At 37.8% G+C, this 13,327-nt stretch overlaps 1 long non-coding RNA gene across 1 annotated transcript in view; it reads left to right on the top strand.

Annotated features, from left to right (window-relative positions):
- The first annotated feature begins 274 nt into the window (after positions 1–274).
- Positions 275–13,327, top strand: part of LOC141055986 (uncharacterized) — a 79,353-nt gene continuing 66,300 nt past the window's right edge. The window contains exon 1 of the long non-coding RNA XR_012221563.1: positions 275–535. This is a non-coding gene — a long non-coding RNA (uncharacterized lncRNA). The remainder of the gene's footprint in view (positions 536–13,327) is intronic.

The following is a 13,327-nucleotide window of genomic DNA, read 5'->3' as shown; positions in this document are numbered from 1 at the left end:
TATCAGCTTTTCTTTGTCTCTGTAACTCCTTTTGGATAAGATATTTAAACTCAGGCTTACTGTGCGCTGCTGAGACCAGAATAAAATCACCACTTGAGAAGTTTAACTATTTATTCCCAACGCGTTTCAAAGTGAAAAAACACTTCTTCCTCAGGGGATGACATATAGTGAATAGGTACAGCCTTCTCTGGTTAAATACATACATTATTTGAATTTAGGCGCCAAAAAATCACATGTGATGAGAGGACAGATGTCAAAATTCAAGGGTTAATGGAGCGTGAAATACATTTAAAAATGTTCTTATTACTAAGCAATTAAACCTTCTTGATTTCTATTATAGGGGATATGTAAAGAATATATTGAAAAAAGAAAAAGAAAAAAGTTTATTGCGCTGAAGAAATATTATGGGGGAAGGAACGAACCCATTGAGAGAATATATGTATATATCATAGTCCAGAGCCAATGCCACTCGGCTGAAGCAGACTTCGTTCGGGAAAAGAAGACCACATCGAAATGGAAGAAAAAGTTAAAAAAGGTATTACATGAAAATGAGTTTAAAAAAATGCATTAAAAATCCTTTTATTAAAAAGTAAAAACTAATATGATAAAAATGTATGAAAAAAAAAAATATATATATATAAAAAAATATATATAATAAAAATGCGTTGGAATAATATATGTATGAATAAAAATTATTGTATAAAATTGGGAATATAGCTCCGGTGGGAATATCAAAATGGTTAATAGGTGCATGACAAGGGAAGCGGACCTACAAGAATATCACTCAGAAATAAATCATAAGAACGAGTTTGTATCCAAGAAACAGAAGTTACATTTGATATTAACAATATTTTTAAGAAAAAGGGAGAAAAAAGTTAAAATTTAAAATGGTAATTCAGTGAGAGCGCTCTAATAGAAAACAAGACAAAAAAACGAGTTCTCTCCAAATATACTCCAAAAAATTGTTAAAAGAAAAATATATCTTTAAAAAGGGTAGTTATAAAAAGACCTCTGTAATTTTGTTAAGACCATTGGGTTTCAGTGTGTTTAGTCTGTAAATCCAAAAAATCTCCTTGCGATTTAATTATCCCAATCTGTCAGGGTGATCACTGGGTATATGCTCAATGGGGCTTATTTTTAACCCCTTGTAGTTTTTTCCATGCTTTAAAGCAAAGTGCCTGGAAAGTCCGTGTTGCATAAAACCTATTTTAATATTATGTCTATGGGAATTAACCCTTCGGTGTAAGGGCTGAGTTGTTCTACCTACATACTGCTTTTTGCAATCACATTCGATTACATATATCACAAATCCTGTAGTACAATTTAGAAAACTTTTAATGGGAAAGCATTCTTTAGTGAAAGTGGATTCAAAAGTTTTTTCATTATGGGAGATAATACCGCAACATAAGCAATTTCTTTTACCACATTTATATATCCCTATTACTGAATTGGATGAAGAGAAGGATGGTTTTGTTCTAAGACGACTCGGAGCTACTAGATTTTTAATAGTAGGTGCTCTACGAAAAGTAATGCCGGGGTTCTTCGGGAGAATTCTACATAAAACCGGATCATTTAAAAGAACATGCCAATTACGTGTCAGGATTTCTCTTATTTTGATGTTTTCAACACAAAATTGTGTAATAAAATTACTTGTGAATCTTTTATTCTCAGTTGTGGTCCTCTTGGTTCCATAAAATAGCGAATTCTGGGAAAGACCTTTGCTGGTATTATAGGCATCTTTTACCAATCCTTCAGGGTATTTCTTTGCCATAAACCTATTCCTCAATATTTCAGCCTGATTTTCAAAATCCCTCGTATCAGTCCAATTTTTTCTGATTCTTTTATATTGGTTAGCAGGTATATTTTTTAACCAACTATTTTTATCGACATGTTTAAAAAAGGTTTTTGTTAAAATATTGTTGTTCTGAATAAATACAGTTATATCTAAAAAATTAATAGTGGAGGAATTAAATATAGAGGAAAAGGACAAACCCCAGCGATTATTATTCATATCCATGATAAATTCATCAATATCATTCATGGAGTTATCCCAAACAAAGAATAGATCGTCTATGAATCTCTTATATGTGATAATAATATTCTGAAATTTAGATTTAAAAATGTAAAAATCCTCGAAAGCCCCCCTAAAAATATTTGTGTATGTAGGTGCGACCTGGGACCCCATCGCAGTCCCAAGCCGCTGATGGTACAAGCACCCATCAAAAGTAAAATAGTTATTTTTTAAAATAAATTCCATCCCTTTCAATAAAAACTTTTTTTGCATAGATGAGTCTTTTATCTTTCACTAAAACCTTATTAAAACAAGCAAGTCCCAGATCATGAGAAATATTGGAATACAAAGAGGACACGTCCATGGTTAAAAAAACATATTGCGGTTTCCATCTAATAGTTTGGAGTATTTGAATGAGATGTGTGGAATCTCTAATAAAGCTTTTTAATAGGGGTACATGAGTCACCATAATTCTATCTATGTATTGTGATAAATTACTTGTGGTAGAACCAATACTGGATATGATGGGTCTACCAGGAGGATTTTTCATATTTTTGTGAATTTTAGGGAGGTGATAAAAAAAGGGTGTACGAGGGTTAGATATAGTTAAAAATTTATATTCATTTTTATCAAAAATATGATGGTTCTTTCCTTCTAGAATAAGTTTATCATAATTTGTCTGGGTTTTCATTAATACTTCGAATGTGGTTTTCATGTAATATTTTTTATCAGATAAAATTCTCAGTGCTTCACCACAATAATCTTTATAGTTCTGGATGACTATAATAATCTTTATTTTTAATAATAATCTTTATTTTTGTATAGCGCTAACATATTCCGCAGCGCTTTACAGTTTGCACACATTTTCATCACTGTCCCCGATGGGGCTCACAATCTAAATTCCCTATCAGTATGTCTTTGGAGTGTGGGAGGAAACCGGAGTGCCCGGAGGAAACCCACGCAAACACGGGGAGAACATACAAACTCCTTGCAGATGTTGTCCTTGGTGGGACTATACCTCCTCCCTTGTCTGCTGAACGAATAACGATGTCAGTGCGAGATTTTAACTCATTAAGTGCTATTTTTTCATTTTTTGTTAGATTATTTTTATAATTATTTTTATTGTTACGGAACAGATCCTTAAATTCCTCCTGTACCATGTCATTGAATACATTCAGATGATGTCCCTTACTATCGATTGGATAGAAGTTGGACTTCTTGGGTACTTCCAAATGAAAACCCAAAGTGCTGGTATCGATTGAATCCTCTATATTTTTATCGCAGGTTTTTTTTCTGACCAGTTTCCTGTAGTGCAAAATGCCGCTTGAGAGTCAGTTTTCTTATAAAAATTTGTAGATCTAAAAACAAATTGAAATCATTTGTCCTAAATGTGGGGCAAAAAGCAAGTCCTTTAGATAGGACCCTGGTTTCATCGGGTGTAAGACTATATGAGGATAAATTGAAGATATTACCCTCCTCTATACCGATGATATCTCTTTTTTTATATGATTTTCCCTTTCTTTTTTTCTCCCCCCTCTGCTTCCTCTATAGACCCTTTTCTTTTTCCATTTTTTGGTGAGAAAAATTTGTTTATATATGTGGGTTTTAGTGCTCGTGGTAAAAAAGGAACAGTTGTGTTATCCGTATTGGAATTATCAATTAAAATCGTATTACTTTTAGATGTATCTGAAACAGAAATGTCTATTAGTGATTCTTGTGTTCCTTCTGGGAATTCCATAAGTGCTGGGGATGAAATTTCAAGGGGATAGGTGTGATTATTTGGTTCGTGTCAAGGATAGGGTTAATTGTGTCCATAAGATTTTTTTCTTTATCAAAATTATTAGTTTTATCACTATTGAGACGTGTCATTTGTTCCTTGATGTTCTCTAAGTGTTTCATAGCCTCAATTAATGGTGCAGTCATTTTGGTGCTTTTGATTATGGGGGGTTTAGAGAAAATATTCTCTTTTACTTGAGGTAGCTGTGCTAATTTGTTTTTTTCTATGGGTATAGTATCAGATATTTTCGGCATAGATTTATTGGTTTGATCTATTTTTTGGGGAATATCATTATTTTTATTTTTATTGTTCATTCTTCTATAGTCTTCCCTATCCCTTTGTAGTTTTTTTGATTTTTTGAGGACAGTTTCATGTTCAACCTGCATAACATGTGTGATTATATTGGAATTGATTTTCTTATATTCTGCATGTTTATGAAAGGGAATCAGTTCTTTAGACAACTCCAAAACTTTGGAGGCTGCCATCTCGGCTAATTTAGATCTCTTTTTATTATTTCTTTTTATATTAATATTATTATTATTATTATTATTATTATTATTATTATTATTTATTGTTATAGCGCCATTTATTCCATGGCGCTTTACATGTAAGGAGGGGTATACATAATAAAAACAAGTACAATAATCTTAAACAATTCAAGTCATAACTGGTACAGGGTGAGAGAGGACCCTGCCCACGAGGGCTCACATTCTTCAAGGGATGGGTGATAATACAGTAGGCGAGGGTAGAGCTGGTCGTGCAGCGGTTTGGTCGATCGGTGGTTACTGCAGGTTGTAGGCTTGGCGGAAGAGGTGGGTCTTCAGGCTCTTTTTGAAGGTTTCGATGGTAGGTGAGAGTCTGATATGTTGTGGTAGAGAGTTCCAGAGTAGGGGTGATGCGCGAGAGAAATCTTGTATGCGATTGTGGGAAGAGGAGATAAGAGGGGAGTAGAGAAGGAGATCTTGTGAGAATCGGAGGTTGCGTGCGGGAAAGTACCGGGAGACGAGGTCACAGATGTATGGAGGAGACAGGTTGTGGATGGCTTTGTATGTCATGGTTAGGGTTTTGTAATGGAGTCTCTGGGCAATTGGGAGCCAGTGAAGGGATTGACTGAGGGGAGAAGCTGGGGAATAGCGGGGGGACAGGTGGATTAGTCGGGCAGCAGAGTTTAGAATAGATTGGAGGGGTGCGAGAGTGTTTGAGGGGAGGCCACAGAGCATGAGGTTGCAGTAGTCAAGGCGAGAGATGATGAGGGCATGGACTAGGGTTTTTGCAGATTCTTGGGTGAGGAATGAACGGATTCGTGAAATATTTTTGAGTTGAAGTCGGCAGGAAGTGGAAAGGGCTTAGATATGTGGTTTGAAGGAGAGATCAGTGTCAAGGATTACTCCGAGGCAGCGAGCTTGTGGGACTGGGGATAGTGGGCAGTCATTTACTATAATTGATAGGTTCGTAGGGGGGGTCACGTGAGATGGGGGAAAGATGATGAATTCTGTTTTGTCCATGTTGAGTTTCAGAAATCTAGCGGAGAAGAAGGATGAAATAGTGGACAGACATTGAGGGATTCTGTTTAGTAGGGAGGTGATATCTGGTCCAGAGATGTAGATCTGTGTGTCATCAGCGTAAAGATGATAGTGAAAGCCATGAGATTCTATGAGCTGTCCCAGGCCAAAGGTGTAAATAGAGAACAGCAGGGGCCCAAGGACTGAACCTTGTGGGACTCCGACAGATAGGGGGCGAGGTGAGGAGGTGGTGTGTGAGTGGGAGACGCTGAATGTCCGGTCTGTTAGGTATGATGAGATCCAGGATAGGGCCAAGTCTGTGATGCCGAGGGATGAGAGGGTCTGTAATAATAGGGAATGGTCCACTGTGTCAAAGGCAGCCGACAGGTCCAGGAGGAGGAGGACAGAGTAGTGTCGCTTGCTCTTGGCGGTTAAGAGGTCATTGGTGACCTTAGTAAGGGCAGATTCAGTGGAGTGGTGTGACCGGAAGCCAGATTGTAAGCGGTCGAAGAGGGAGCAAGAAGAGAGATGGGAGGACAGTTCAAGGTAGACGTGTTGTTCCAGTAGCTTGGAGGCGTAGGGGAGAAGTGATATAGGGCGATAGCTAGATACAGAGGATGGGTCAAGAGAGGGCTTTTTGAGGATAGGTGTGATGGAGGCATGTTTAAAGCTTGAGGGGAAGACACCAGTTGTTAGTGATAGGTTGAAGAGATGGGTTAGGGTTGGGATGAAGACTGTGGTGAGGTTTGGTATGAAGTGGGATGGGATTGGGTCGAATGCACAGGTGGTGAGATGTGATCTTGAGAGTAGAGTGGAGAGTCGATCTTCTGTAATGGTGGAGAAGTTGGTTTTGGAGGTGGAGGACTGGGAAGTCAGGAGGAAGGGCTCTGGGGGTTGTTTACCAAAACTGTCCCTGATGTTATCAATTTTCTGCTTGAAAAATGAGGCAAAGTCTTCAGCTGAGATGAGTGGGGAGGGAGGAGGTGCTGGGGGGCGGAGGAGAGAATTGAAGGTGTTGAATAACTGTTTAGGGTTGTGAGACAGGGAGGATATGAGAGATGAGAAGTAGGTTTGTTTAGCTGTGGCGAGTGTGGTCTTGAAAGTAGTGAGGGACTGTTTGAATGCGATGAAGTGCTCGTTGGAGTGGGATCTTTTCCATCTGCGCTCAGCAGCCCTGGAAGCTCACCTCAGCTCTTTGGTCAGGCTGGTGTGCCAGGGCTGTCTGTTGATTTTGCGAGTTTTGGTATGTGTAAGTGGGGCAGCGGATTCCAAAGCTACAGCTTTTGTGGTGTTATATAGAGCAGCAGCGTCATCTGCATTGTGTAAGGAACTTATATCTGTGAGAGGGAGGAGGGATTCAGAGAATGAGTGTAGGTCAAGGTGTTTAAGATTCCTGCGAGGGTGTGAAAGTTTGTGGGGTGGGGATTGTAGACATGGAGTGAAGAGGGAAGAGAATGTGAGCAGGTTGTGGTCAGAGAGAGGAAGAGGTGAGTTAGAGAGGTTAGATAGGGAGCAGAGGCTGGTGAAGATGAGGTCCAGTGTGTGGCCATCTTTATGGGTGGATGTAGAAGACCATTGAGTGAGGCCGAAGGAGGATATAAGAGTAAAAATATAAGATATATAAGAGTAAAATCATCTTGTGCATGCAATTATTAAGGTTATTGTCCCATTCTTTAGTAAAGTCCAAGTCTTTATCGAAAGTTGAGTCAAAGACCAACCTTAATCCACGTGGACAGATATTCTCCTCCAAGTAGATAGATAGGAACCTGGTGTCCAAGCTGTAGTGCAATTCCTCCTTCAGGGCTTCTTTAAAGTTCGTAAAAATTCTCCGGAAGGTCTTGGTTTCTTCTTCGCTGAAAGTGTCCGAGGTGTCATCATTAGATACCACAAATCCAGTATTCCCAATGGTTTGTAGAATAAGACGTTCTCTTGATGATATTCTATTTTGGAAGTATTCCATACTGACACAAAGTACCGGACCCTCTGCTGCTCAGGATTTCCTTATACAGCTGCTGTACTATCCAGGCACAGCCGAAAAAGAGACTGAATAAAACTAAGGAAAGAAAAAGCGCAATAGGGTCTTATCTGGGTGGAAAATAGAATAAATTCAAATGGAATCTACTCACCTTTTCCAGCAAGGATAAAAGCATGTAAGTCAATGTCAGCCTGCTGCACGCCCGAAGGTTCACATCTGTGACCGCCAATATAACTCCTTTTGGATAAGATATTTAAACTCAGGCTTACTGTGCGCTGCTGAGACCAGAATAAAATCACCACTTGAGAAGTTTAACTATTTATTCCCAACGCGTTTCAAAGTGAAAAAACACTTCTTCCTCAGGGGATGACATATAGTGAATAGGTACAGCCTTCTCTGGTTAAATACATACATTATTTGAATTTAGGCGCCAAAAAATCACATGTGATGAGAGGACAGATGTCAAAATTCAAGGGTTAATGGAGCGTGAAATACATTTAAAAATGTTCTTATTACTAAGCAATTAAACCTTCTTGATTTCTATTATAGGGGATATGTAAAGAATATATTGAAAAAAGAAAAAAGTTTATTGCGCTGAAGAAATATTATGGGGGAAGGAAAGAACCCATTGAGAGAATATATGTATATATCATAGTCCAGAGCCAATGCCACTCGGCTGAAGCAGACTTCGTTCGGGAAAAGAAGACCACATCGAAATGGAAGAAAAAGTTAAAAAAAGTATTACATGAAAATGAGTTTAAAAAAATGCATTAAAAATCCTTTTATTAAAAAGTAAAAACTATGATAAAAATGTATGAAAAAAAAAAAATAAAAAATATATATAATAAAAATGCGTTGGAATAATATATGTATGAATAAAAATTATTGTATAAAATTGGGAATATAGCTCCGGTGGGAATATCAAAATGGTTAATAGGTGCATGACAAGGGAAGCGGACCTACAAGAATATCACTCAGAAATAAATCATAAGAACGAGTTCGTATCCCTGAAACAGAAGTTACATTTGATATTAACAATATTTTTAAGAAAAAGGGAGAAAAAAGTTAAAATTTAAAATGGTAATTCAGTGAGAGCGCTCTAATAGAAAACAAGAAAAAAAAACAACGCGTTCTCTCCAAATATACTCCAAAAAATTGTTAAAAGAAAAATATATCTTTAAAAAGGGTAGTTATAAAAAGACCTCTGTAATTTCGTTAAGACCATTGGGTTTCAGTGTGTTTAGTCTGTAAATCCAAAAAATCTCCTTGCGATTTAATTGTCCCAATCTGTCAGGGTGATCACTGGGTATATGCTCAATGGGGCTTATTTTTAACCCCTTGTAGTTTTTTCCATGCTTTAAAGCAAAGTGCCTGGAAAGTCCGTGTTGCATAAAACCTATTTTAATATTATGTCTATGGGAATTAACCCTTCGGTGTAAGGGCTGAGTTGTTCTACCTACATACTGCTTTTTGCAATCACATTCGATTAAATATATCACAAATCCTGTAGTACAATTTAGAAAACTTTTAATGGGAAAGCATTCTTTAGTGAAAGTGGATTCAAAAGTTTTTTCATTATGGGAGATAATACCGCAACATAAGCAATTTCTTTTACCACATTTATATATCCCTATTACTGAATTGGATGAAGAGAAGGATGGTTTTGTTCTAAGACGACTCGGAGCTACTAGATTTTTAATAGTAGGTGCTCTACGAAAAGTAATGCCGGGGTTCTTCGGGAGAATTCTACATAAAACCGGATCATTTAAAAGAACATGCCAATTACGTGTCAGGATTTCTCTTATTTTGATGTTTTCAGCACAAAATTGTGTAATAAAATTACTTGTGAATCTTTTATTCTCCGTTGTGGTCCCATTGAGCATATACCCAGTGATCACCCTGACAGATTGGGACAATTAAATCGCAAGGAGATTTTTTGGATTTACAGACTAAACACACTGAAACCCAATGGTCTTAACGAAATTACAGAGGTCTTTTTATAACTACCCTTTTTAAAGATATATTTTTCTTTTAACAATTTTTTGGAGTATATTTGGAGAGAACTCGTTGTTTTTTTGTCTTGTTTTCTATTAGAGCGCTCTCACTGAATTACCATTTTAAATTTTAACTTTTTTCTCCCTTTTTCTTAAAAATATTGTTAATATCAAATGTAACTTCTGTTTCAGGGATACGAACTCGTTCTTATGATGTATTTCTGAGTGATATTCTTGTAGGTCCGCTTCCCTTGTCATGCACCTATTAACCATTTTGATATTCCCACCGGAGCTATATTCCCAATTTTATACAATAATTTTTATTCATACATATATTATTCCAACGCATTTTTATTATATATATTTTTTTATATATATATTTTTTTTTTTCATACATTTTTATCATATTAGTTTTTACTTTTTAATAAAAGGATTTTTAATGCATTTTTTTAAACTCATTTTCATGTAATACCTTTTTTAACTTTTTCTTCCATTTCGATGTGGTCTTCTTTTCCCGAACGAAGTCTGCTTCAGCCGAGTGGCATTGGCTCTGGACTATGATATATACATATATTCTCTCAATGGGTTCGTTCCTTCCCCCATAATATTTCTTCAGCGCAATAAACTTTTTTCTTTTTCTTTTTTCAATATATTCTTTACATATCCCCTATAATAGAAATCAAGAAGGTTTAATTGCTTAGTAATAAGAACATTTTTAAATGTATTTCACGCTCCATTAACCCTTGAACTTTGACATCTGTCCTCTCATCACATGTGATTTTTTTGGTGCCTAAATTCAAATAATGTATGTATTTAACCAGAGAAGGCTGTACCTATTCACTATATGTCATCCCCTGAGGAAGAAGTGTTTTTTCACTTTGAAACGCGTTGGGAATAAATAGTTAAACTTCTCAAGTGGTGATTTTATTCTGGTCTCAGCAGCGCACAGTAAGCCTGAGTTTAAATATCTTATCCAAAAGGAGTTATATTGGCGGCCACGGATTTGAACCTTCGGGCGTGCAGCAGGCTGACATTGACTTACATGCTTTTATCCTTGCTGGAAAAGGTGAGTAGATTCCATTTGAATTTATTCTATTTTCCACCCAGATAAGACCCTATTGCGCTTTTTCTTTCCTTAGTTTCATTCAGTCTCTTTCTTTGTCTCTGGGCATTTCACCTAGCATTTCATTTTCCACCGTGGAGAAGGTGTTTAATATATTAGCTTTTTCCTCATCTACAACCATACTTTCCTCACAATTTTTTAATGGTCCTACACTTTCACTTATGAATCTTTTACTATTGATATAGTTGAAGAACAGCTTGGGATTAGTTTTACTCTCCTTAGCAATGTGCTTCTGTTTCCTTTTTGGCAGCTTTAATTATTTTTTTAGATAAAGAATTTGTCTCCATAGTTTTTTTAGAGCTTCAACAGTGCCATCCTGTTTTAGTAGTTTAAATGCTTTCTTTTTACTGTTAATTGCCCCTCTTACTACTTTGTTTAGCCACATTGGGTTTTTCCTATTTCTTAAACTTTTTATTCCCACAAGGAGTAAACCGCTTACAGTGCCTATTTAGGATATTCTTAAACATTTGAGTTTCAAAGTTGCAATTCTTTTTTCCAGACCATGCACCTTTTCTTCTAATAGGGCCACTAATCTACACTTCTGGCAGGTGAAGTGGGATGATTCTTCTGGTCGATCTGTTAACATGTAGCACATGTTGCAGCTCACCATGTAGGTTGTCACATCTGCCATGTTGCTCCTAGATCCTGCTGACTTGCTGCGTGTCTGACTAGATTACACAAGAAGGAAATCAAGCAAGCTTTCTTGCAATAATGTCCTAGAGGCAAAAATTTGCGGTTCAGCGATGCTTTCTAAGCAGCTGGTCCCGACTGTATCCAACGATCCTCTTGCTTAGGGAGACTCTTTGCTTTTCCCAGATGGCACATGGAATATGCAAATTATCTTCCTCAAGCTTCAATCCATGGTTCACGATAAAAAGGGAAAGCAGATTAAACCCTGTTTGACCTCGTGAGACAATCACAAAAAATAAAATGCCTGGTCTTTGACCTTATGAGGCGGTGTCTGTGAATGCGGCATATTTCACTCCAAAACCCACACACACTCGGCTCTGCCAAGTCGTCTATACCATACACAGTGGTAAAAGGAAAAAAGTGTGGTGCTGAATGTTTCAAAGCTTTATTGATATCAAAAAATGTTACAATAACCGCAAAGTCATAGGGTCTTATTTACAACACATAACACAGAGAAAATGTCAGACATTAAAATAGACAGCGACATCAATAGAAACGTCATTCAACTCGAATCGATTCTTGTCCCTGTCTGCCCAGCTGATTCTGCCACTGCCGGTTGGTTAGGGGTTGAACGTATCTGAAGCATATTCTGAAAATAGATTAATGTAAAAAGACTAGGGTTTAAAAATAGATTCTATATACTAAATAACTAGCGAAGTGAATAAGTTTACTACACACTGAGATAACAGTTAACAGTATATATACATGAATATACGCACAGTTACGATTTGTGAAACAAATACATTTACTACACAAGGAGTTAAAACATAGTTACAGCGCTAACCATGAATGTATAATGGAGGAACGGCGGCTTCTCGTTAATAGCGTGGCTCTTGAGGTAGTTGTGTTTGGTGTGAGGAGTGGTAAAATGTTAGCACGCTGCTGGGTAAGTTTATCGCCGCAAGTCCTTGTGAAAACTCACGCCAGCCCTAGGGTTCACACCTCTTGGTGGTTGTATGACTTTGGGTGGCATCTTTTAACAAGTCCAGAGCGTGAGATCCTGGAATGAGGGCCCCTTTATAGATGAGCTCGTCCCGGTCACTCCATGACATCGTCTGTTTTGCGACATAACTTTTAACGAAACGGGTGCGCTTTGCCTGAACCAAGGATTCAGGAGTCCAGAATACCACTCTGGTCCTCAGACCGTTCTGTGTTTGCATTTGCCATTTGTTGATGACCCGAAGGTTCGATAAGTGTTAAATTAGAGAGTCCTTTCCTGTCTGGCGTGAAGCAGGCACCTCTGCAGAATCTCTGTGTAACATTTAATCTTTACGTCCTCCGTTAAATAAGTGCATGCCAGAATATCTGCTATTTCGCCATCAAGCCGGGAAAGAGTCATCTGGCGTGCAGGAGCACTAGCGAGGGGTTGCTGCGTAAGTCTGTTAAGTTTGTGTTTGGGCACAAAGTACATTTTCTCGGCATGTTCCATCATCGTCCCGCTATCAACTAGGTAACGAGGGGAACAGCTACAGCGAGTAAGGGACCGATAAATCCTCCTGACTGGTTCAACAAGCATCTTTTCTTTTTAATGGATACTTTCTTATCACCCACTCGTCTTATAGAGCAACGCCATTTTTTCAAAAAAATTTTTGGCATTCTTAAAGAGGTATGCGACCTTTCAATATCTTTAGAGCAATTTTGGCTATTATCAAATCCTTCTTGGCATTCTTTAAAATAAGCTTTGTCCTAGGGGCTCGCTTTGGCCAGCTTTTTCTGGAGTCCCCAGTTGCGATGCACTCTGACATCTTGTCAGCAGGCCGCACAAGGTATGAATGACCCGGTACGTGAAAAAACTCACTTTTTAGGGCGTTTTTTCTTTTTGAACATCCACAAGTAAAGCTGGTGGAAACAAGCCCGTACGCAATCATAGCTCCTCAGGGCTATCGCCTCGTAAATTGAGTTCCCAAAAGGAACCAGAGTTGCATCCTCAAAAGCTTCTAAGAAGAATTGTGCGTTACCGGGATACATCTGCTTAGCCAGACTCATAATCTGCAATTTATCACGAGGATTGTTAAAAAGAACCATGTACTTGGTGTTCAAACTAATCATTCTACACTTTTTACCCTGTAAGAATACATTCTGCACTAAATAAAATATACTCTGGTTTCGGTGATGTATGTACTTTGTGAATGCTTTTTCTATCTCGCTATTTCCGGAAGCGCTATCCATCAGGTCATCAACAATAGCCAAATTTACGTTGTCAGGCGGGAACAGGACATCGTCCGTAAATGATTCAGGGAGCCCTTCGACAAATT

This window comes from Dendrobates tinctorius, unplaced genomic scaffold (genome assembly GCF_039654945.1).
Source record: "Dendrobates tinctorius isolate UK_male_01 unplaced genomic scaffold, ASM3965494v1 ptg000193l, whole genome shotgun sequence".
Classification (NCBI taxonomy): Eukaryota; Metazoa; Chordata; class Amphibia; order Anura; family Dendrobatidae; genus Dendrobates; species Dendrobates tinctorius.
The sequence above is the reverse complement of the archived record's forward strand: the minus strand, read 5'-3'. Positions and strand labels throughout refer to the sequence as shown.